This window comes from Otolemur garnettii, unplaced genomic scaffold (genome assembly GCF_000181295.1).
Source record: "Otolemur garnettii isolate 467f Iridium unplaced genomic scaffold, OtoGar3 scaffold00110, whole genome shotgun sequence".
In the NCBI taxonomy this organism is placed as follows: Eukaryota; Metazoa; Chordata; class Mammalia; order Primates; family Galagidae; genus Otolemur; species Otolemur garnettii.
Window position 1 is genome coordinate 311,376 of NW_003852505.1, and position 22,949 is coordinate 334,324.

The following is a 22,949-nucleotide window of genomic DNA, read 5'->3' on the forward strand; positions in this document are numbered from 1 at the left end:
CCACTTGATCATGATGTATAAGTTTTTTAATATGTAGCTGTATTTTATTTGGTAGAATTTTGAGTGAATATTTTTGTGCCAGTATTCATTAATGATATTGTCCTGATGATACTTTGTCCTTCCTGATGATACTTTGATACTTTGTCCTTCCAGGCTAGTTGTGTTTCCTGCCAACAGCAAATGGATGGCTTTTTTTTTTTTTTTAATCTGATCAGTCAGTCTATGTTTTTTTCAGTGGGGAATTCAAGTCACTAACATTTATTGAGATAATATAAGGGTGGTTGAGTTCTATTCATCTTATTTTGGGCAAGTTCATTGCTTACTTTTATCATTTTTATCATTGTGGAAGCTAGTTTTTTCCTTTAGTTTCTGCTTGTTTACTTTTACTGTGGTCCATTGTAATTTTCAGTGTGTTGAATAGGTCTAAGTATTTCTCATACAGCTGATGTTGTTGGGGCAAACTTCCTCAATGTTTGCATATGAGTAAGTGATTTGATTTCTGCATCAATTTTAAAGCTTAGCTTAGCAGGATACAGAATTCTGGAATGAAAATTGTTTTGTTTGAGTAGATTAAAGGTAGATGAACATTCTTTTCTGCCTTGAAAAGTTTCATTTGAGAAGTCCTTGGTCACTCTTATGGATTTACCCATGTAGGTCAATTGGCATTTACTCCTGGCAGTTTGCAAAATCTTCTCTTTTGTCTTGACTTTGGAAAGGTTCATCACAATGTGTCTTGAAGAAGCTCTATTTAAATTGAGGTGACTTGGGGTCCTATATCCCTCTGAAAGGAGTGTGTCAGAATCTTTGATGATGTTTTGGATGTTTTCATTAATATATCTTCTAATAGGGCTTCCATTCCTCTAGGGTGTTCTTCCCCTTCTGAGATATCTATGACTCATATGGTTGAACACTTCATGAAGTCTCATAATTCTCAGTGAACATTCTGCCTTCATTCTCTTTAAATGCTAGAGTTACCTCACAAGCTTCATCCTTTACCTCTGAGATTCTTTCTTCTGAATGGCCTCATCTTTTATTGACACTCTCTATTGCATCTTTAAGTTCCCTGATTAACTAATTCAATTACTTACACTCTTCTATATTCATTTTATATTCTTCATATTGTTCATCTCTTATTTGATTCTGTTTCTGGACTTCCTTTTGTTTATTTTTCACTTTCTCAGCAATTTCCTTCATTGTTTATATCATCTGTATTTTAAATTCCCCTTCTGTAATTTCTAACATTTCTTCATAGGTGGAATCTTCTGTAGTAGCTACCTCATGATCCCTTGGTGTGTGGTGGGGGTTAATTGCTCTGGATTTTCATGTTGCCAGAATTTTTCTGCTATTTATTCCTCATGAGTGTTTTCTTTTTTCTTTTTTTTTCATGAGTGTTTTCTTTTTTCTGTTTCCTTGTCCTGCCTTTTCCTTTTACCTCCTCTTGCTCTTTAAGTTACCATGCCTATGACCTAAGGTGAAGTGCCCTTTTGATAAAGGACTAAAAGGGTGAGAAGAGTGAAGAGCAAGAATGGATAAAAGATAAAAAAAAGAGAAAATGGAAAGGAAAATGGGTGAGTAAAAGGGAAGATTGACAAAAAGAAGAGAGAAACAAAAAAGCGTAATAAAAGTAACAGTTGTGTAGTGTAGGGTACTTTGACCCACACCCACAATTTCCATCCTCTGGGAGGAGGGTCTGGGTTGAGTGGATCCCTTAATATCTGCAGCTCTTGCCAGCATGAGGAAACAGGAACTCACCTCCACCAAAGACAGAAAAAAAAATAGTATAAATCAAACCAAAACAAGCAAAAAAACCTTAAGAGATACAATTGAGGGGAAAACAAATAACAGGGGCAGTAAAACTAGCAAAAAGGAAGCTCTTATTATTAAAGGCAATAATAAAGATTATATTTACATGAGAAAAGAAAGAATAAAAGAAAAAGAAAAATGTAGCTGGAAAAAAATTTAAAAATTTTTTTAAAAGGAAAGAAATATTATATATTGCCTGGGCAACAGGTGATTGTCTGGGGTATGAGATGCTAATCACAACTGTGATATAGTTGTAGAAGTTGGATACTGGAAGCATCTGCTGACTGCCTTGCCCTCAAACCCCGCAGGGTTAGAGTCTGAATCTCTCCTCTGCTCACTTAATAGACATGCCCCAACTTTTCCAAACCCTGTCCCTTGATTAAGCAGTGGTTACCAAGAAAGCATTTGTTGCTTGGATCACTCCAGAAGTGGCTGCCTGCTTATCAGATGGCCAGAACAGGCTTTGCACTGGAACACTAAGGGCTGAGTTTGCAAGGCAGCCTTCACACAATGGGTGAGCCTGGCCTGCAGCTGAACAATGAAAGCTCTGTTCCATCCCAGCAGCTCAATTTTGGCCTCTGGGCTCTGTTCAAAGTCACTTGCTCGCTCGTGCAAGTTCTCCCAAGGTAACTGAACCAAATGCCCAAGCCTCCCCCCTCACCAAAAAAAAGAAAAAACATAAGGAAGGCCTTTTCTGTCTGCAAACTCTCACCATTGCTTTAGCTACTGCTGCCACAGCCTCCATGGCCACTTGGCCTCTGACCGGTGCAAACACTTGGTGCTTCTCCACTGCTTTTGTCCTCCTTGTGCGGGAGGTCTCCTGTGCCCCCAAATAGATGTTCCGGGGTATATCCCACAAGCCAGAGGTTCCTGGAGTCTTCTCTACCCAATTGCACAGTGCCCAGTTGCAAAGAGGATGTCTCTAGTCTTCCGTCTTGCTCTGCCTCTCCTGGGACATTTAAAAAAATTATTTTCCCTGAGACTTTGCCTCATTTCTGTTACATTTCAATCACTACCACTAATTGAACCACTGTCATTTATGAGTGTATGTTGTATCCTTAAATGTGTTGGAAAGGAAAATGTTATTTATAATAATAATACCAAACAAATTTTGAGCAGATACTATTTATCAAGTGTTATGGTAAGTACTAAACATCACATGTAGTAGAAACTCATTATCTCCATTTTATAGATAGTAAACTAAAGTTTTAAGTCATCAATGATGCATAAAGTACACATTTGTCAGTGATGTAGCACAGACTAGAACACCCAGCTCTATGACACCAAATTCTGTGCTACTAACCATGTTGTAAGAGTGCTTTGGAGATATAGTCCAATGGGATAAGCAATCCTTCTTAAAGAGCCTCATATTAAGACCAATGAACCTGAGAAGATTAGCACAATGCATCACTTCAGGGACCTGAGAGAGCAAGCAAGTTGGCCCTGCCATGTTATTATCTTTTGCATATAGTGAGTCTTTTCTGCTTGTCTGAGCAGAATGAACAAGTGAAGGACAAAACTTGATAGAGAGGAAATAAATGTGCTAATTTAACTACACTGAAGCTTACATCAAAATTAAAATTTCAACTTTAAAAGCAATGGATGTGAGTGTCTAACAATTTATCAGACACACTCCAATGCCTTAAACAGCTGTGAGAAGAGTAAAATGCAGTTTGAACAAAAATCACTTTATGAAGCTGCTATTGTTTGAATATGTCCCCTAAAGTTTGTGTTCATAATTTAGTTCCCAATGCAACAGTGTTGAAAGGATGACCTACAAGCTCTAACAATTCAGTTCCCAAACTCATCTAGAAAAAGGGCTACATATCTCATTGCTGAATATCACTACAGTCATTTTTGAAGTACTCTCCTTAGGGAGCTATGCACTAACAGCAGTGCCTAGTCTACCCTTCAAAACGATTTGGGAAGTCTTTCACTAGAATGACCATCAGAGCTGTCATTGTATTATTTTGATAGTCTTAATGCCATCAAAATGTCTTCCTTTCAATATTTCTTTTATCTTTGGGCAAATAAGAAAGATCACCTATATGGTCTGTCTAACAAGGGTACAAGTGAACTTTTCTAGAACTAGAGTATAAATGTTTTGACACAATGACTAAGTAAATGACACGAAGTCTATGTTAACCAGCTTGATGAAAGTATTTCAAATTGTATATGAAAACACTATACCGTATCCCATGTTTGCATTAATGTATACAGCTATCATTTAATAAAAAAAAGAAAGTCGTTTAGGGCCAGATAAGGTGAGTAGGGAGGGTTTTCCACTAGTTATTTGTTTACTAGCTAAAAACTACCTCACAGACAGTACTGGGTGAGCTGGTAAATTACTGTGATGCAAGAGCCATGAGCTATTAGTAAAAAGTTCATGTAGTTTTTGTCTCTTTTTTATGTAGTCTTTTTCAGTGCTTATAAATAGTAAACTTGGTTAACCATTTGCCCAGTTGGTACAAATGCATAATGAACAATCCCTCCAATATCAAAATTGTTTAGCAACATTGTTAAACTGTTTGACTGTCTTGACTTGTACTGACAAAACTGTTTTGGTCATGAAGAATTGGCTGAATTCTATTATGCATTGTGATGCTTTATTTAAGGGTCATATTGGTATGCCCAGGCTTCATCAACAGTGATAACACAGCTCCAAGAATCATCTTTCCTCTCTGAAAGGTCTTGACTAATGCTAACTCTCCTTTGTTTTGTTCATGTGTGAGCGCTTTGGGATCATTTTTGCACACACCTTTCTCATGCCAATATTTTCAGTTAAGATTTCTCTAACGGTTTATCTATGAATGTTTACTTGGTCTTCTATGATTCTGTCAATTGATTATTCTGACACATGATTCAACAAATTTTTGCAGTGTTTTCATTAGTTCTGTTCTTTCCGGCTTCCCTGACCTCTCCTCATCAGTGACTCTCTCCTCAAAAAAATTTTTAAGCCAATGTTTACTGCCATATTCTTCATGGAATTATCCTCATAAACTTGGTCTAAAATGTCTCTAATTTCACTTGCACTCTGGGCACGTTTAACAAGAAATTTAATGTTCATTAATTGCTCTAATTCAAGCTCCAACATTCTCATAATGGCATACCAAATATAACAACATCAATGAATGCCATTCAGTAAGACACTGCCATGTGTTGACATGAACACAGCTGTGAAACACTGATACACCAAGGTTATGAACCCTGACAAATTTGTTTATGTAGTGCTTCCAATGTAAGCACAGGATGGTAAGCGTGTGAACTTAATTGTCAGACCTTATTATAAGACAAGATTAGGTCTTGAAGGCTCTGTCTTCAGGAATAGATTAACATTGTAGGCTCCTTCACCTTGAGCTTACTGGCCTCCAAAACTGTAAAAAAATAAGTTTGTGTTCTTTATAAATTACCCACAGTGGTATTGAACTACAGCACCATTTGGAAAAAATAATTAGTGCCTGAAGATATCCTCTCACTGACTTGTGTGGTAGTTAACTAACAACACAAATCTTTGGAGCAACCACTTAGGGACAGGGTCTTTTAAGTCTTTCAACTTTATGATGCAATATTTACCTCCAGCTCCACTAGAGTAAAAAAAGTATTAATAATTAAATCCCATGTAAATGGAATAAGGTTGTTCTTATCAATGGAGTTTTCTCCAATAATTTGAAATTTATCGGAAAACCTGTTTGACTTCGATATTAACTATAGCACTAATTCAACAATATATACTACATTTATATGCTAAGGACAATACAGTAAATATAACATTATTTCTCTTTTGAGAAAGAATATTTTAGGTCATATGCATGATGATTATAAATACATAATTATTGTTTATACATGTTCTACTGGAATTGTGGCCAATTACTAAAAAGATTTTTGTAAGTCCAAGGGATGTTATCTAGTTGCCCATAAATGTCTTAACCAATAGGCTTTCTCTTTATGAGTTTATCATAATCCCTTGTTTATTCTCACACTAGCAGCCTTGGAAAAATAACTGTATTAAATAAAAAATATAAGTACAACTATTAAAGTTAGAATACTAAGCCAATATCATGGCTTTTATAAAATTAGAACGCCAATGTATCAACTGTTATTTAAAAATAAAATTATCATAAATACCTGAATTTTTGCATCAACTTGGCTCATGCTATGAAATCCTGGCTGACTAGATATAATGCTTTTAGGCAGATTATCTAGACACACTAAAACCTCAGTTTCCACATATTTTAAATAGGGAAAATAACAGTAACTATCTCTCACAAGGTTCTTGAGAGGATTTTAAAAAAATAGAACACATGTGAAGTTCTTATCACAATACCTGGTATATTAAGTCCTCATTAAGTCCTATCTATTATTATTATTATTATTATTATTATAGAAACATTTCTTGGTGAAGAATCTTGTTTGAGATAACATTTTCTGCTTCAGCAACCCTGGCTTATTTTTTCACAAAGATTCAACCAAAGCAAAAGTTGGTAACTACTCTGACAACCAAAACCAAGAGTTTTGCCCATTGTCATATGCTTGGAGATATCTTTTACTAATTATAAAACCTATCATAACCATCAACAGAAACTGACTAAAGCTCTATCACTTGAAAGAGATCAAATTCAATATCCTGATGGATAATCAGAAGACATATAGGCCTTTGTCAACAGCCTCCTCAATGACTAAGCAGCCAAGGGTTGTACCAATCTGAATATTGTCAACTATATTGCTATTATAATATTAGAGTTATATTATTTTATTAAATTCTTTAGTTGAGAGAAGCAAAGAAAGTGGTAATGCAAGTGCCGATCATGCAAAATAGGTAATATAAGGCTTAGGCTAAGGCTTGACCTATTTTGCTGATAAATATACAAATGGGAACTTTTAGATTCAAGCAGTTTATTGCTTACATAGAAAGTGAAAGGAAGAGAAGCTGAAGGAGCCAGGTCACAATAATCCTTCTTTCACACACTGAAATGAACAATGAAACAAAAGGGGCCAATTGACTACAACATGAGTTGTGAGATAACTCATCACTGAAAAGCCAATTACAGACTTCAGCTAAGAGGTTTTACAGTCTGAAGTTTTATTCTGAGAGGGACAGGATATCTCAGGAGAGGTAATGAGAAACTTACCCATGGCAGCTTCACAGGGGAGGTGGGTAGGTGAGTAGGAGGTGGCAGCTACTCATAGGCCTCCCTTGCTCTCAAATTCTAGGAGTATTACAAGGTATTCACCAAGATTCAGATAAGCTTTTGTATTGTATGGCCTATCTGGATACCTGCAAAATTTGTAGGGCACTGTGTTGCAACCTGAGAATTGAGCTGCAGTGCAGGAGACTGGGAGTTCCTTCTTAAATGGGAACTTTTACCGACTACCTGGGGTCTAGCAAACAAAGGGAGAGAAAGGACTTTGAAATTTACATACACATACACACACACTGTTCTGACCAGTGAGAGACAACACCATATCAGCCCCTTGTGAGGCTAACAGGTGCCTTCTTGAGTCCAGAATTCAAGGCTATTTATTAGAAATTTGGGGATGTGTATACACAAGGCAAAAAGTGAAACGATAACAGATGCTATTCTTGTGCTGTACTTGTCTCAAATGTACTCAGAGCTGTCTTTGCAAGAGGAACTGACAGACGACTTTCTCTCCAGGAGTAGTACTTCCAAGTCAGATGTCATTTCAGTGGTGGGCTCCTAACTCAGACATATGTTACATGGAGATTTTTCACCTATGGAACTGGATTCTCCTTTTCTATTCATTGAAAGCTCATGGTAAGGCTTAACCAGACATTCTAGAATACAGAGAAGACCTGTTGGCAATAAAATAGCAGTATAACCCCACACTGGTGCCAAAAGTTTGGCAGGTCTTGTCATTTTTGGTTTCCCAGAGGTTGTTTTATAACACCAGAGGCTTGGGTTCTTTGTCTAGGTGGTCTAAAATATCTTTCAGTGACAGTAAGGCCATTTTTGGAGCAATTTTAAAAATTAAGAGTAAATAATATTTTATGTAATTGTTCTTGTGGGCTATCTTCTCTTCTATACTCCTCTCTTTTTGTTTCTGTAGTTAATTTTTCAACGTTCCTTGAACATGTTCAATAATAACCTGTCTATTGGGATTGTGGGGGATGCCAGTGGTGTGTTTAATATTCCATTGTTGACAAAATAGGGCAAAGCAAAGCAAAGTGAGGTGTAAGCAGGCCCATTGTTAGTTTTTGTTGAGAAAGACCAAGGGCTTATATTGTGGAAAGTAAATTACGTTTAACATGTTTTGTTGTTTGACAAGTTACACAAAGCATTCCTGAATAAGCATCAGTGTAAATATGAACATATTTGACTTTACCAAAAGGTGGGTAATGGGTGACATCCGTTTGCCATAAAACATTTGCTTGGAGAACTTGAGGATTCACTCCCATGAGGAGAAGAGTGGATATTTGCTGACATTCAGGGCAGGGATGAAGGATGAACAATGTCATGAGCTAGAGAAAGCATAATGGAAAAGGAGCTAACTAGATCTCTGAATCCTTGATGGAAAAGTTGAAGTGAATGGATGGTAGCAGACAGAATGGGATTAAATATTATTACTAAAGAGTCTGCTATGGCATTGCCTTCTGTAATAGGACCTGAGAGATTATAAAAAGAGTGTACATGGGTGATAAACATAGGTTTTTATCTGAATTGCATAAATTTTTGCAGGGAAAGGAATAAGTTTAATATATTTTCAACATGAGTGTGGTGTGCAAGAGCATCAGTGATGACTCGTATGGCAGTCAAGGCAGGGATGACATAGGCAGGGTCAGCTACCATGTTTAGTGAATTAGAAAATATTTTTAATGTTAACATAGTAGCTATTAATTCTGCTCTTTGAGTGTAGAAATGTCCTTCAGTTATGAGGTGCTCCCATGTATCTTTTGCTATCCAAGTCGCTGTTTCTTTTCCTGACCTCCCTGAACCATCAGTAAAGACAGTGAGTGCTCTTCAGGTAGACTTAGGGGATAAGGGGTTAAAAGGAGCAGTTGTAAACCAAGTAAATCTTTTAATGGTAAGGTATGGTATTTAAATTAGGTCCACAAAATCTACAAGGGAAATCTGCAGTAATTCACTATATATCCATGCAGCTATAAAGCTGTCTTTGTCCAGGCCTGGGATAATTACTCAGAGGTCATAACTACTTAGTGGTTGGCAGCATAAATAGCCTTGGTGAATTAAAGAAAATCTTTGGTCAGTTTTAGTGTACAGTTTTTTCTTGGGGTGATGGGCTAAAAATATCCACTCTATAAATCCTACATTTGGGATAAATTGACAAAGTAATACTGTTAAGGTATGGGCAGTATTTTAAATTATTAAATGTATAGGCAAGGCTTCTGTAATACATTAGGGCTGTCTTTTTTCAATTAATTCTTAAATGTACTTTAACTCTTTTAAGGCTTCAGGGAACAAGTTTTGTGGGGAATCTAAAACAAAGTCTCTTTTTAGGGAACTGAATAGATGAGATTAGGCATGGGTAAGTATAGCTAAAGTTGGATGGAGCCAATTAATGTGTCCTAGTTTTTTTGTAAATCATTTAAAATGATTTTGGATAGCTCTTGAGGCTTGATGGTGGGGACCACAAGTAAATATCCTAAGTATTGCCAATGCTCAGTTTGTTAGATTTCTTCTGGGATAACTATCAGGCCAGCAGTGCTCAAGGTTTGTGTTAAGCCTGAATCTAATTGTGAAAGAACAGATTCATCCTTATGACCTGAAAGTATATCATACACATAATGGTGAATTATGGCTTCAGGGTATTGTTCTCTAACTGGCTTTAAGACTGAAGCAATGAAAAGTTGGCACAAGGTGGGGCTATTAATCTTCCCTTGAGGTAAAACTTTCCATTGATAGCATTCCACAGGAGCAGCACAATTAGCGCTGGGAACTGAAAAGGCAAACTTTTCTCTATCTTAAAGGTGTAAAGGTGTTTGTAAAAGTAATCTTTAAGATCAATAACTACAAGATGATAATGATATTCTTGTGGGATCATAGCTGGATTAGGCATGCCAGGTTGAAGAGCCCCCCCCCCCACCGCATAGGAGTAATTCTAGTAATAATAGTAATTTGACTAATATTAAATCATGAGTAAATCTCCATTTCCTTGACTTTTTTTGGAATACAGAAAATAGGCATGTTCCAAGTACTAACTGAAGGTTCAATATGACCAATTTGTGATTGTTCTGAGACTAGTTGCTGGGTGTGAATTAATCTGTCCCCTTTAATAATCATTGTTTCACCCAAAGCCGGAGACTCAATCTGCACTGTAACCTGAGCAGTTCAATCTCACTTGTCACTAATGAAAAGGCTGTCCTAAAGTGATTTGAACATCCCACTATGAAAATAAGTCACGTCCTCACAAAGAAAATGACAAATATAAACTATAGGGTCAGACAGTGACCAGTGATTATCTGGGCTTAGGCACTGAAGAAGAAAATGTGCACTTTGTTTAGGCTTTTTCTTCCTCCCCCACCTAGATGGTGTTGAAAGAGGTGGTTGTTTTCCAATATTTATACCAATTTTTAGCTGCTATAGTAGTAATATCAGCTCCAGAGTCTGCAAACCCTGTGAAGGCCTCTGATTAATTGTTACAGCCATACAAGGTCTGCAGCCATACAAGGTCTGTAGCCTTTTACTTATTTTTGCAGCCCCCCAAATATGAGTATGTTTTCTTTTTTTTAAACTAAAGATTTTATTCAGATTTCTTCCATTTTCACACTAACGTTCTTTCTCTGTTCCAAGATCATTTAAAAATATTTATTTTAAATATGTTAAATATTTTAAACTTATTTTAAATATGTGGCTAAGGCGCCAGCCACATACACCCAAGGTGGTGGATTCGAATCCAGCCTGGCCCACCAAACAACAATGACAACTCCAAACAAAAAATAGCCGGGCATTGTGGTGGCACCTGTGGTCCCAGCTACTTGGGAGGCTGAGGCAGGACACTTGCTTGAGCCCAGGAGTTGGAGGTTGCTGTGAGCTGTGATGCCACAGCACTCTACCCAGGGGGACAGCTTGAGGTTCTGTCTCAAAAAAAAAAAAAAAAAATAAAATAAATTCACCTTTATAAAAAGTGTGAAGGCTATGGACAAAAATAGTAACTTTAACATAGCCATCATCATCAGGCCCAATTATAACAGGAAATACTTGAAGTTAATGGCCTCAATGCATTTCTGTGTCTACTATGACTCCTAATGAGCCCTAGGGAGGGGAGGCTAGGGAGATGAGTAGGTAATTACCTGAATTCTCCTGTCAGAGCTATATTTATGTCTTCCATTAGCTAAAGAGGGTATACAAACTCTGTGGGGGAGTCACTAGATATATGGTTGGGCATACTTTAATATGAATATTAATTGATTCTAAGTTTTTTTTTGCTTCCCCTTTAATTTCTCATTTTTTGGTATTGTTTGATGAGTAAATATTATTCCTTCTGTCATAATCTCATCTCCATTGGGTAGGTATGGATTTATTAGACCTCCCTTCTTCAGTTGAGTTATTTCTGTGGGAAGTTCTTTAGGAGAGTGTTTAGGTATTAACTCCTATTGTTTCTCGGGGCACTGGAGTCTGCAACCCATTTCCCATTTAAAGGATTGCCCTGAGCATCAAATGTAGAGTGGCATTGGATGGTCCAATGAAACCCTTTGCCAAATCAAGAGCATTTGTTTTTAGGCAGGTTTGAAGAGTTGTTCTTGCTATTTTTAAGGGGACAAACCTTACAAAAATGTTCTTTTTACCTATAATTAAAGCGTAGGTGTGGGCTTTCAGAGCAGCAGCTAACATTTCAGCTTGAGCTGAGACCATAACCTGGGTTTTATAATTCTCTATCCTGATATTCTGACAGCTTTTGATAGTTTTGTAACCTAGTATGTGAGTTTTGGCTCATTAAAAGAGCTAGTACATTTTTACCATCATAATTTTCATTTTCAAAAGCCAATTGCAAGATTAAAATTTTAGATGCATCAGGGTTATCTATTTTCCTATTTATGGCTGTTTTCAGCCAGTCAGTGAAATATAAATAGGGTTCAGAAGCTCCTTGGAGGATGGTGGAAAAGAAGCAGGCTGGCTTATTAGTCTCAGGGACTTTAACCTAGGTTTTGAAAGCAGCCAAAGTAATGGGCCTGGATATGGCAGGCAGCTTGGTTTTGTGGATGGGAATAATTTCCTTCACCAATAAGCATGTCATAAGGAAATTGTCCACCTGTTGGCCAATTGGGTAGTGAAGCAGCATGGTATTGATTATAGAATTCTTCATGCTACACGCTACACTGGCCTAGAGTAAACACAAATCTTACTAGGGATTTCCAGTCCCATGGGGTCATCTCGTAGCTATCTATAATAGATTCTGTGAGATTTAAGGTAAAATTATTTTGTGTCCCATTATCATTTACATTTGTTCTTAGTTCTTTATATAAAGAATATGGAGGTGTTGGTGTCTGGGTCCCTGCCCTGCCTCTTGGATGACAGGAAAGGTGTAGGTGCACTCTCAGTCCTTTTCTTATGCAGCTTCATATGACTGGGAGGGCTGTTTTGGTTGTTGGGTGTCAGGTGTAGAAGGTTGCGGGATTGATTTGGAAAGGAAAACAGAAGGGAAAAATTCCTCAGTGGCTGGGCCTGCAGAGAGAGAATGGAAAGATGTGGGGGTTGAGCCACATGTTTGTTCTTGAGGGAATTTTGGTTTTGTTTGTATGGGAAGAATAGCTAAACAGCAGTGACTCCAAATTACCAATTGTGGGATGGTCACTGGTCCCAGGGATTGGTACAACCAGCATCCTACTCCCTCCCAGTCTTCTAAGTTTAAACTGCCTTGTCTTGGGAACCAGGGACACAGGGTTTGTAACATGATCAAGAATTTAGTTAGCTGGTGGCTTGACATTTTACAGCCTGCAGATTTAAATAGGCATCACATCTGCTGCTTGTGTTGTTTCTGTTCTTTTGTTAATGAATTCCCCATAACAAAGAATGGAAAACAAACATAGCAAGAAAAGAAAGTGGAAGAGAAAGTGAAAGTAAATGATGATTAAAAAGTATCCCATGGATCTGTTCCTGAATTCAATCTTCACATGGGTGTCCAAGGCTATTCCTTTGTCACTCCAGGAATATTGAGCTAGTGGCCTGTGGAAATCTTTTAACACCTACTCAGTTCATTCCCTTTCAAATGAGGGACTCAGTAGAAAATGAAACTTAACCACAGTAACTAGAAAGAGAAAAGACACCCTCCAATTCTTACTATAACCCTTGATTCACCCACTAGATAAAAAGGAGGGAGTACTTTTACTTTTACTGAAATATTATGGTAGGTAACTAAAAAAGTAGAAAAGAGAGAAAGTAAAGTAGGAAGGAGAGAGAGTTGGGAGGCTTGATCTTTAGTCAAATGAGTGAAATGGTGAGGTGGAAGATGTGGAGAATGGAAGAAGGAAGGAATCTCATGGGTCTTTTGCTAAAGCTAGGTGTCACTGCAGGTTTCCAGAACTTGCCTCATGGCACTGGTACTTTTTTACCAAGAAACTGTGTACGTTCATTCCCTTTTCAACCAGGGCTTTTGTGAGACTGGTACAATCTCTTCCCCTCTGCTACCATAACTTGAGAGAAGTCCTCAGACAGGGGAACCAGTTGTTGCAGTCTGAGAATCAAGCCACAATGCAGTGGACTGGGAGTTCGTCCTTAAGTAGGGACTTGCTTGACTGCCTGGGATCTGAAAGACTAAGGTTAAGGGTCAATGTTTTTCTCATTCCCATACTGTTTCAGTGATCAGTGGGCTACCAAAGTACTTGAAAGCTTTTCCACCTCCACAAGCCCAAGCATTGCAGAAACCATACAGGATTATGGGGAGAACTTATGTGATCCCAGAGCTTGGACATTCTGTGTGGTGTTCCCCTCCAAGGATAGTGACTTAAGAGGCCAGAGAATGAGCATTCTTCTACTTAGACTCTTATTCTCTCCTGCCCTTCCCCCATCCACTGCAACTGGGAGAACAGAGTAAACTGAGAACATGGCAAGCAGCCACTTCTTCTCAGCTGGTGTGTCCTCTAGTGTGAGGTTTCCACAGAGAATGAAGCCCACAACTTTCCCCTTGAAGACCTGGGGTGCTCAATCTGGGAGCTCCGTGGCCACTGGTATTTCCTAGAGATAAATGACAGTGGGACAAATATGCAGACCTATTCCATGCCCCCAGGATTGAGCAGGTTGCAGGGGAAAGCTTTGAGAGTTGGATTGGGGAGGCAAGGGAGTCCACATAGGTAGAACTGATGAAAGAATACGGTGGGTATCTGAGGTGCAATGATCTGTGGGAGTGTCCAATTCCCCAAAAGCTGCACTATGAGAGTAGACTAAGTCCTCTGATAAAGAAGATTGCAGCGCATGGCATCATGGCAACCAAGTTCAGTATGCTCAAACACCCATTTGCAATTGGACACCAGAGGGCAAGGGTAACGGAAGAGGGCTAGAGTTTACTTCTCACATCCAGATAGGTAATTGTCACCTCTTTGTCATGAGCAATCTTCCCGGTTTTGAGAGCCTGCCTAACACTCCTCCCAGCACCTCTCTGCAGCATCTGGGAAGATGAAGCTTGAGCCATCTTGAGGCTTTACAAAGGCATTCAAGATTGCCTAACCAAACCATGCCTAGCTTCATCCTCCAACTACCTCTACTGTGATGGAGAACAAGCGACCCCTTGGATGCTACATGGCACTGACCAAAGCCTGTGGCATTCAAGTGGTCCTCCTGACAGATCAGAGCTTAGCAGAGGTACAAAGGAACATCTCTGCAATTAGCCCCTTCCTGTAGGCATCAGCCACTGACAGGGAGAACATCTCTATAGCTCATTATAGCATCCACCAACTTAATCAAATGGTTTGGATTATCCTTACTCATAAGCATCACTTACCATTTCAGATACTAAGCTGGAGGTCCTAATGCAATTCACACTGCTGGGAAGAGATGAGGACAACAGGATAGAAACAACCCTAGGGGGCACTGTTCTTCAGGAGAGAAACAAAAGTTACAGGCATCTCAATCTGTGAGGGGTCTTCATCTTTCACTGCAGACCTCCTTGCTGATTGGGGAGCTACATTCAAGCGGAGAACAGGTGCAGCAGATATCTAGTGAGTGCGAATTCCAGGTTTATGCAACTAACACCACCCTTAGTACTCTGGCATATGAAGCCAGGTCCACTTGGGAACTAGGCTTTCAATAGTAGCCTTTGCATCACCCCTGCCATGGCAAGGAGGGAGCATACACTCCTCTATGTTGTGCCTTGTGACTGGGCACCAAGCAGAACTAATCCCTAGTATGGGAGCTGGACAGAGGAGGGGTTCCAGATGCCACAGACACCACTTAGGAAGCCTGGGATGACTGTTTCAGTGGATCCTAGTTTTAGAGGAGAACCTTTACCAAGCAGTAGCTTCAGCTAATTTATGCAAACCCTAGGCTGCTAAGTCAAACTCCTACCTTCTGTGACTGGCCATAATCAGTCCCCATGGTGGTGGAACAACCCCCTATATGGGAAGCCCTAGAGCCAGTTATGAAGCTTTCACTGTGCTTAGGTCCAAGGCTTCAGGTCCCCCAGGTGGGCCTATGGTTCCATATCTGACACTCAAGGATTGTTTCTGGCCACTAAGACCCCACCTCTGAGTCCCCATCACTACCACTGGGCCACAAGAACCTCCTAGAGGTCTAATGCTTCACTCACTAACCCCCCCCCCATCCCTGGCCTGATTATCCATCACTCCTGGACTTAGCTCAAGAATGTCCTCAGCAAAGGAGGGCAGGTGCCTTGCAATCCTATTAATCCAGAGTCAAGAGAAGAGAAGCCAGATGAAAAGAAACTTGCAAGATAACCTGGGCAATATTAAAAAGCAAAATAGTTTGACACCATTGTCAAAGTGAACACAATGGAGCTACAGTAGTGGACTTCACTCACAAGTAAATTGCCAAAATGACAGAAATGGAATTCAGAGGATAGATGACAAATAAGTGAACGAAATTGAAAAGTAAGTTGAAAACCAACAAAAGAAGCAAAAAACGTCTCAGTAAGTCAATGAAAATAAATGAAAAAGTCACTAGAGAGCTGTATGTATGTATGTATAAAACATACAAAAGGGCATAATAGAACCTAAAGAAGTGAAAGAGGTATTTAAAGAATTTCAAAACACAACCAAAGCTTTAACAACATACTAAACCCAGGAGAAGAAGGAATCTCAGAGCTTGAAGACAAAGTTCAGCATATAATTCAGTCATTCAAAAAAGTAGAGAAAAGTTTAAAAAGTCCAAGCAGTCACAGATACATGTGACTGTATGAAGTGAACTATCGTTTGAATTATAGGTATTCCTGAGGAAAAAGAAGAGACAGCTAAAATCATGGAGAATCTATCTGAGGAAGTTATTGAGGTATCAGGTATCTCCAGAATTTCAGGGTTACAAGTACAGTACAGACCTCAAACACTGGGAAGATTCATAGAATATAGATCATCTCTAAGGGAAATAGTAATCATCCTGTCCAAAGTCAAAATGAAGGAGAAAATTCTATAAGTAGCAAGACAAAAGCATCAAATAACTTTTAAAAAGAAAACAAATCAAGTTAACAGGCTTCAGCACTGAATTTTATCAGACCTACCTGGGTACACATAATACTGAAATTATTCTGCAATATTGAGAATGAGGGAAAAATTACATTTTACCTTCTCCAAGTCATTCTATGAAGCCAGTATCTCATTGATACCAAAACTGGGAAAAGACACAACAAAAAAAGAAAATTATAGACCAATAAACCTTGTGAATATAGATGCAAAAATCCTCAGTAAAGCACTAGAAAACTGAATTCAACAGCACATGAAAAATTAATCCACCAAGATTAAGTGGGCTTTATTCCAGAGATGTAAGGATGGTTCAACATATGCAAATCAATAAATGTGATTGACCACATAAACAAAAGAAAAGATTAAAAACATATGATCAGCTGGGTGCAGTGGCTCACACCTGTAATCCTAGCACTCTGGGAGGCTGAGGTGGGTTGATTGCTTGAGTTCACAAATTCAAGACAAACCTGAGCAAGAGTGAGACACTGTGTCTGCTAAATATAGAAAACCTGAGACAAGAAGATTGCTTGAGCCCAAGATTTGGAATTTGCCATGAGCTATGATGATGCCATGTCCCTCTACCCAGGGTGACAGCTTGAGACTCTGTCTCAAGAGAAAAAAAAAAATGATCATCTCAAAAGCTACATAAAAAGTATTCGACAAAATCCAGCACCCTTTCATGATAAAAACAAACCAGGCATAGAAAAACATATTCAGAATTATAAAATCCATATATTTCAAAACTGTAGTGAACATCATACTGAATGTGGAAAAGCTGAACATATTTCCCCTAGGAACTTGGGCAAGACAAAGATACCCCTTGTCAGCACATCTATTCAATATAGTTATAAAATTCCTGGTCAGAGAAATCAGTCAAGAGAACTAAATTAAGGGTACCCAAATCAAGACAGAGCAGTTTACCCTGTCACTCAGCAATGATGATATAATCTTGTATCTACAAAACTCCAAATATTCCAACAAGACTCTTAGAATTGATAAGTCAATTCAGCAAAGTCTCAGGATACAAAATCAATACACATAAATTAGTAGAATTTCTATATATCAATGACAGTCAAACCAAGAATGAAATCAGAGATTCAATGCCTTTCATCAAAGCTTCAAAGAAATTAAAATACCTAGGAATATTTTTAAACAGGAGATGAAAGATGTCTACAAGGAGGACAATGAAACTTATAAGAAAGAAATCACAAATGACACAACTAAATGGAAGGTAGAATCAATATTGTTAAAATGCTCATACTACACAAAGTGATTTACACATTTATTATAATCCCTATCCAATTACTAACATCATACTTCACAGATCTGGAAAAAAGAAATTCTACGCTTTGTATGGAACCAGAATAAAGGAGACCAAATAATCAAAGGAATCTTAAGCAAAAAGAACAAATCAGGAGTCATCACATTACTAGCCTTCAAACTACACTACATGTCTATAGTAACCAAAACAGCATGGCATTGGCACAAAAATAGAGAGACAAATGGAACAGAACAGAGAATCAAGATATAAAATTACTCACATATAGCCACCTGATCTTTAACAAAGCCAACAGCAATATACACTGGAATGTATTTGTGCTAGGAAAATTGGATAGCCACATTCATAAGAGTGAAACAGGATCCATACCTTTCACCAATAACAAAAATTAATTCAAGATGGGTAAAAGACTTAAATGTAGGACATTATGCCATAAGAAGAAGATGTAAACAATCTGATATTGACCTAGGCAAAGAATTTATGAAATAAACTCCAATAGCGATCACAGCAGAAACAAAAATAAATGGGACTTGATTAAACTAGAAAGTTTCTCCACATCTAAACCTCTACCTCTAAGAATATGTCCTTTAAGGCAATCTGACAATATTTATCAAATGCCTTAACAGTGTACTTAGTGATGGACCTAAAAATTCCACTTTTTTCAAAAATCTGAAAGTAAGACAGTTGTCCAACTAGAAAGTATTGATTAGATAAACTATGTTTTCATTCTATCTATGTGCTCCTAAGGAATCTTTAAAAACAATGTTCTCAAAGTTTTGTTTTGGAAAATACATCTTTAGGCTATGAAATAAAAATACCACATATAGTTATCTATACAGCATCTCTACAGTATCTTTTTCTATGTGTATATGCTTTATTTCATAATTTGAAGCATACTATATTGTATTCACAATTAGCAAATTTTTAGGTCTTAGCTGTCTCTCACACAAATAGAATTGATCCCTGGGCCCACTCTACAAACTCTATTTTTTTTTTTTTGAGACTGGGTCTCACTTTGTCATCCTCTGTAGAGTGCTGTTGTCATGGCTCACAGCTACCTCAAACTCTTAGGCAACAACAGTTCTCTTAGCCTCTCTAGTAGCTGGGACTATAGGCGCCTGCCACAATGCCTGGCTATTCTTAGAGACAGGGTCTTGCTCTGGCTCAGGCTGGTCTCCAACCTGTGAGCTCAGGCAATACAGTTGCCTCGGCCTCCCAGAGTGCTAGGATTGCAGGTGTGAGCCACCTTGCTCAGCCTACTCTACTCTATTTCTATTATCTATATTTTCCTCATTCTCTCATCACTGCCAAGGACTGGGGACACTCACGGGTTGTGTGGGGGCTTGCTTCCTACACTTGGTCTTTCAGAGTATAAATTTTTCATCTTCTAACATTCATCTCATTTTTTTATCTTGTGAATGACTTCTTTTTTTGTGTTAAAAGTCATCCGCAAACCCAAGGTCACCTGGCGTTTTGTCTAGAATCTTCATAGGTTTTCATTATAAGTCTTGAGGACTATTTTGAATGAATTTTTGTGTAAGTTTTAAAGTTTGTGTCTACATTTATTTCATGTCCTACGTGCCCTGAAAACCTGCATTCTAAATTTCACTGGTGTTGGAGGACACAGTTGTTGCCCAGTGAGCACGAAGGGGCGGCAGTGCTCACAATGGCCAGCAGGGGGCAAACCACCTGTCCTCTGGGCAGTGGACGCGAGGGTCCCAGGCAGCATCTCTGCCTCCGCTGGCTGGTGGGGTCAAGGAGCAGCCCACACCTCAGCGAGACACCCTCAGGATGCTGGGGCTCCAACAGTGAGTGCGACCTTCCTGTTCCAGCCCCGCCTGCTGAGGGGCAGCTGATATTCAGAGACCCGGAAGGGGGGCTCCGAGTGGAAAACGGAAATAGAGAGCTCACTGTGTCTACCACACTGAGGTCCTCCACACACTGGTTGCGGTGGTCACTGGTGTGGTGTCCACTTAGTGGCTTCTCTACATTAAAGTAATATCAGACTATTACCTGGTTGCTTGGTTACACAGCTGTGCTGAACTGGATTTGGTCATGCTTGGCCTTTGCAACTAACTTCAATGTCTCTGCTTTACTGACAGGGTGTTGACAAGGTTGTTTATAAAAGTCGTTTACTTGCTGACCAGGCATGGTGACAGGCTTCTGTATTCCCAGCTACTGGGGGGAGGCTGAGGCAGGAGGATCACTTGAGCCAGGGAGCTTTAGGTTGCTGTGAGCTATGGTGCCTCGACACTCTAACCAGGGACACAGAGTGAGACTCTGTCTCAAAAAAAAAAAAAGTAAATTACTTCCAATAATTTTATACTTCTAGGGGACTCACAATGGCAGCACAACGTACTCTTTATCCTCCTCTAAGATTCCCCAGCAGTTACTGATTGGTCAGACTTGTCATTGCACGTTAAGTACTCCCACGTATTTGACCCAAAGCCAGGACATTGTCCCAGGTGGTGACCATTTCCAAATCAAGAAATGCTCAGGGGCGGCGTCTGTGGCTCAAAGGAGTCGGGCGCAGGCCTCATATGACAGAGGTGGCAGGTTCAAACCCAGCCCCAGCCAAAAACTGAAAAAAAAAAAAATTCCTGATTCCTACCTGACAGTTCAATCTATGGACTACCACCTGCAGCTGCTGGGGAAGTTGGATGTCCCATCAGTCTGCAGCCTCCTGTAGCTCAGGCTTGGCACTGTAGCTCGCCCTGCACCTGTTTCCTCTTGATCCTTTCCCTCTCCGAGTGAGTGTGGCTGTTGTTGGACTAATGAGTCTGTCATTTAAGTTAATTAACGGAGAAGTGGATGAGAGGTTAATAGTTTTATTTCTATTTATAGAAAAGTCAGCAATTTCAAACAGTGAAGAATTGTTCTGTTGTTTTGGATTTAGGGGAGTTACTTTTATATTTTTGTAGTAAAATTATATTTGGTTGTTTTAATCAAATATTTTCAAGATAACCTTAAAACAATTAAATTATTTATTAGAAGTCCAGAGGAAGTAACACAGGCTCTTCAATTACATGACTTACTGTTGTTGGAATGTCTCTTTTTAAAGTTAAGAATTATAGTGCTATATTTATTTAGTGGATGCAATGAAACCACAATACTTAAAGCCTATTCTTTAGGTATCATTTTACTAGCTAAATGTTACCTTAAGGAATAACTACTTACAATAACTACAAAAACCTTTTCACTATTAAGTTGATGTCATGGGGCATAAAATAATTGATCAATTTAGTTTTTAAAAGTCAATCCATTTGGGTGGCACCTGTGGCTCAAAGGAGTAAGGCGCCGGCCCCATATGCCAGAGGTGGTAGGTTCAAACCCAGCCCTGGCCAAAAAATGCAAAAAAAAAAAAAAAAAAAAGTCAATCCATTTAAAGAAGATAATTCAAACCAATTATTTTATAGCTGGAAAGTGTGTTTATTGTCGACATGGCTTCTTTTCAATGAGACCAGAAAAAGCTTAACAGAAATCTAAACATATATGCAATTTATACCAATTATTTGTTATTTTCCTCTATTGGAAAAAAAATTCTTACATGAACATATAACATAAAATGTTATTTATTTATAGAATTTCCCTACTAGTGACTAAACAAAGAATAAAACATAAAATCATTAAGGAGCTTTGAGACGGTTATATTTATAGACGGTTATACTATATTATTAACTAGCATAGTACGTATTAAACAGATATCCCTCTATATATATTATAAGGTTAAAATATTTTTTGTTTTTAAAGTGGTTATATTTTTTAAGTTTTTATTTAGACTAAGTTTATAGTTAATATTTTATTAAATGTATAGAGTGTCCTGGGTCTTTAATATCATGTAATCTAGTCTTTCATTTATGAAAGTAGGGTTTGGAGTGAATAAATAATTTTTAGATGTTGATGTGTAGGCTGATGTGATTTCATCAGGGCTTGTCTAGTAGCATCTTCTATGCAATGGTTATTTAGAATAACAGTGGCCATCATTTTTAACTTTTGTATATGGATTTATATTTATGGATTTTTGGTTTTTTGTCACGAACATATTAGCTCTGATTAAATTATTAATTTTAGGATCATGAAGTATTTTAGCTGAAAATGAATACAGTGAGTAAAGACACAGAAAAGCAGGCATGTTTTATATATAGTAAGTAATAGGACTAACAGGAGGACCCCCTCGCAACATGGCTATTGTTGTGTTATGACCATAGTGTTTGTATTTTAGTGTTAAAGAATTTATAGTTGTCTTAAAGATGTTGTTCAGTGTAGTTTGAATATTTAAGTTTTTGTAACTTATCTTAATTTTGTTTTTAGCTTGAGAAGTAGAATTTAAGACTTTCATTACAGTACAGGCCAAGTGCCTAATCTGAATATTAAGATGAATAGTCACAGTAGGTGTTATAAAAGTGGATAAGGAGACATATTTGGTAGTAAGGAGACATATCAGTGTATATCACTATGGCAGGTTTTGGGGGAAATAAAGTATGTTTCTTAAGTGTGTCTGGTGAATGTTGTATATTTTGTATATGTTTTAGGAAAGATGTAAGGTGTCTAATGTTGTAGGGCCCACAACTGTGAAATAAAATCTGATATATTGATTTTATTTTTATTTTTATTTTATTTTATTTATTAAATGATAACTATGTACATTAATGCAATTCTGGGATACAGTGTGATGTTTTCACATATAATTTGAAATATTTTCATCAAACTGGTTAACACAGTCTTCATGTCATTTTCTTAGTTATTGTGTTAAGATGGTCATATTCTACTCTTAGAAAGATTGACTTGTACCCTTATAAGATTGAACCATAGAAGTGATCCCTCCAATCACCCTCCCTCCATCCATTCTTCCCACCCTTCTCCCTCCCCCCTATATTCTTAGGGTGTTATTAGGTTATAGATTTCATATGAAAGCTATAAATTAATTTCATAATAAGGCTGTGTACATTGGATACTTTTTCTTCCATTCCTGTGATACTTTGCTGAGAAGAACACTTTCCAGCTCAATCCATATGAACATGAAGGATGTAAACTCTCCATCTTTCTTTATGGCTGCATAGTATTCCATGGTGTATATATACCACATTTTGTTGATCCATTAGTGGATCGATGGGCACTTGGGCTTCTTCCATGACCTGGAAATTATGAATTGGGCTGCAATAAACATTCTGATACAAATATTTTTGTTGTAATGTGATTTTTGGACTTCTGGTTATATACCTAATAAAGGAATTGCAGGATCAAATTGCAGGTCTATTTTTAGTT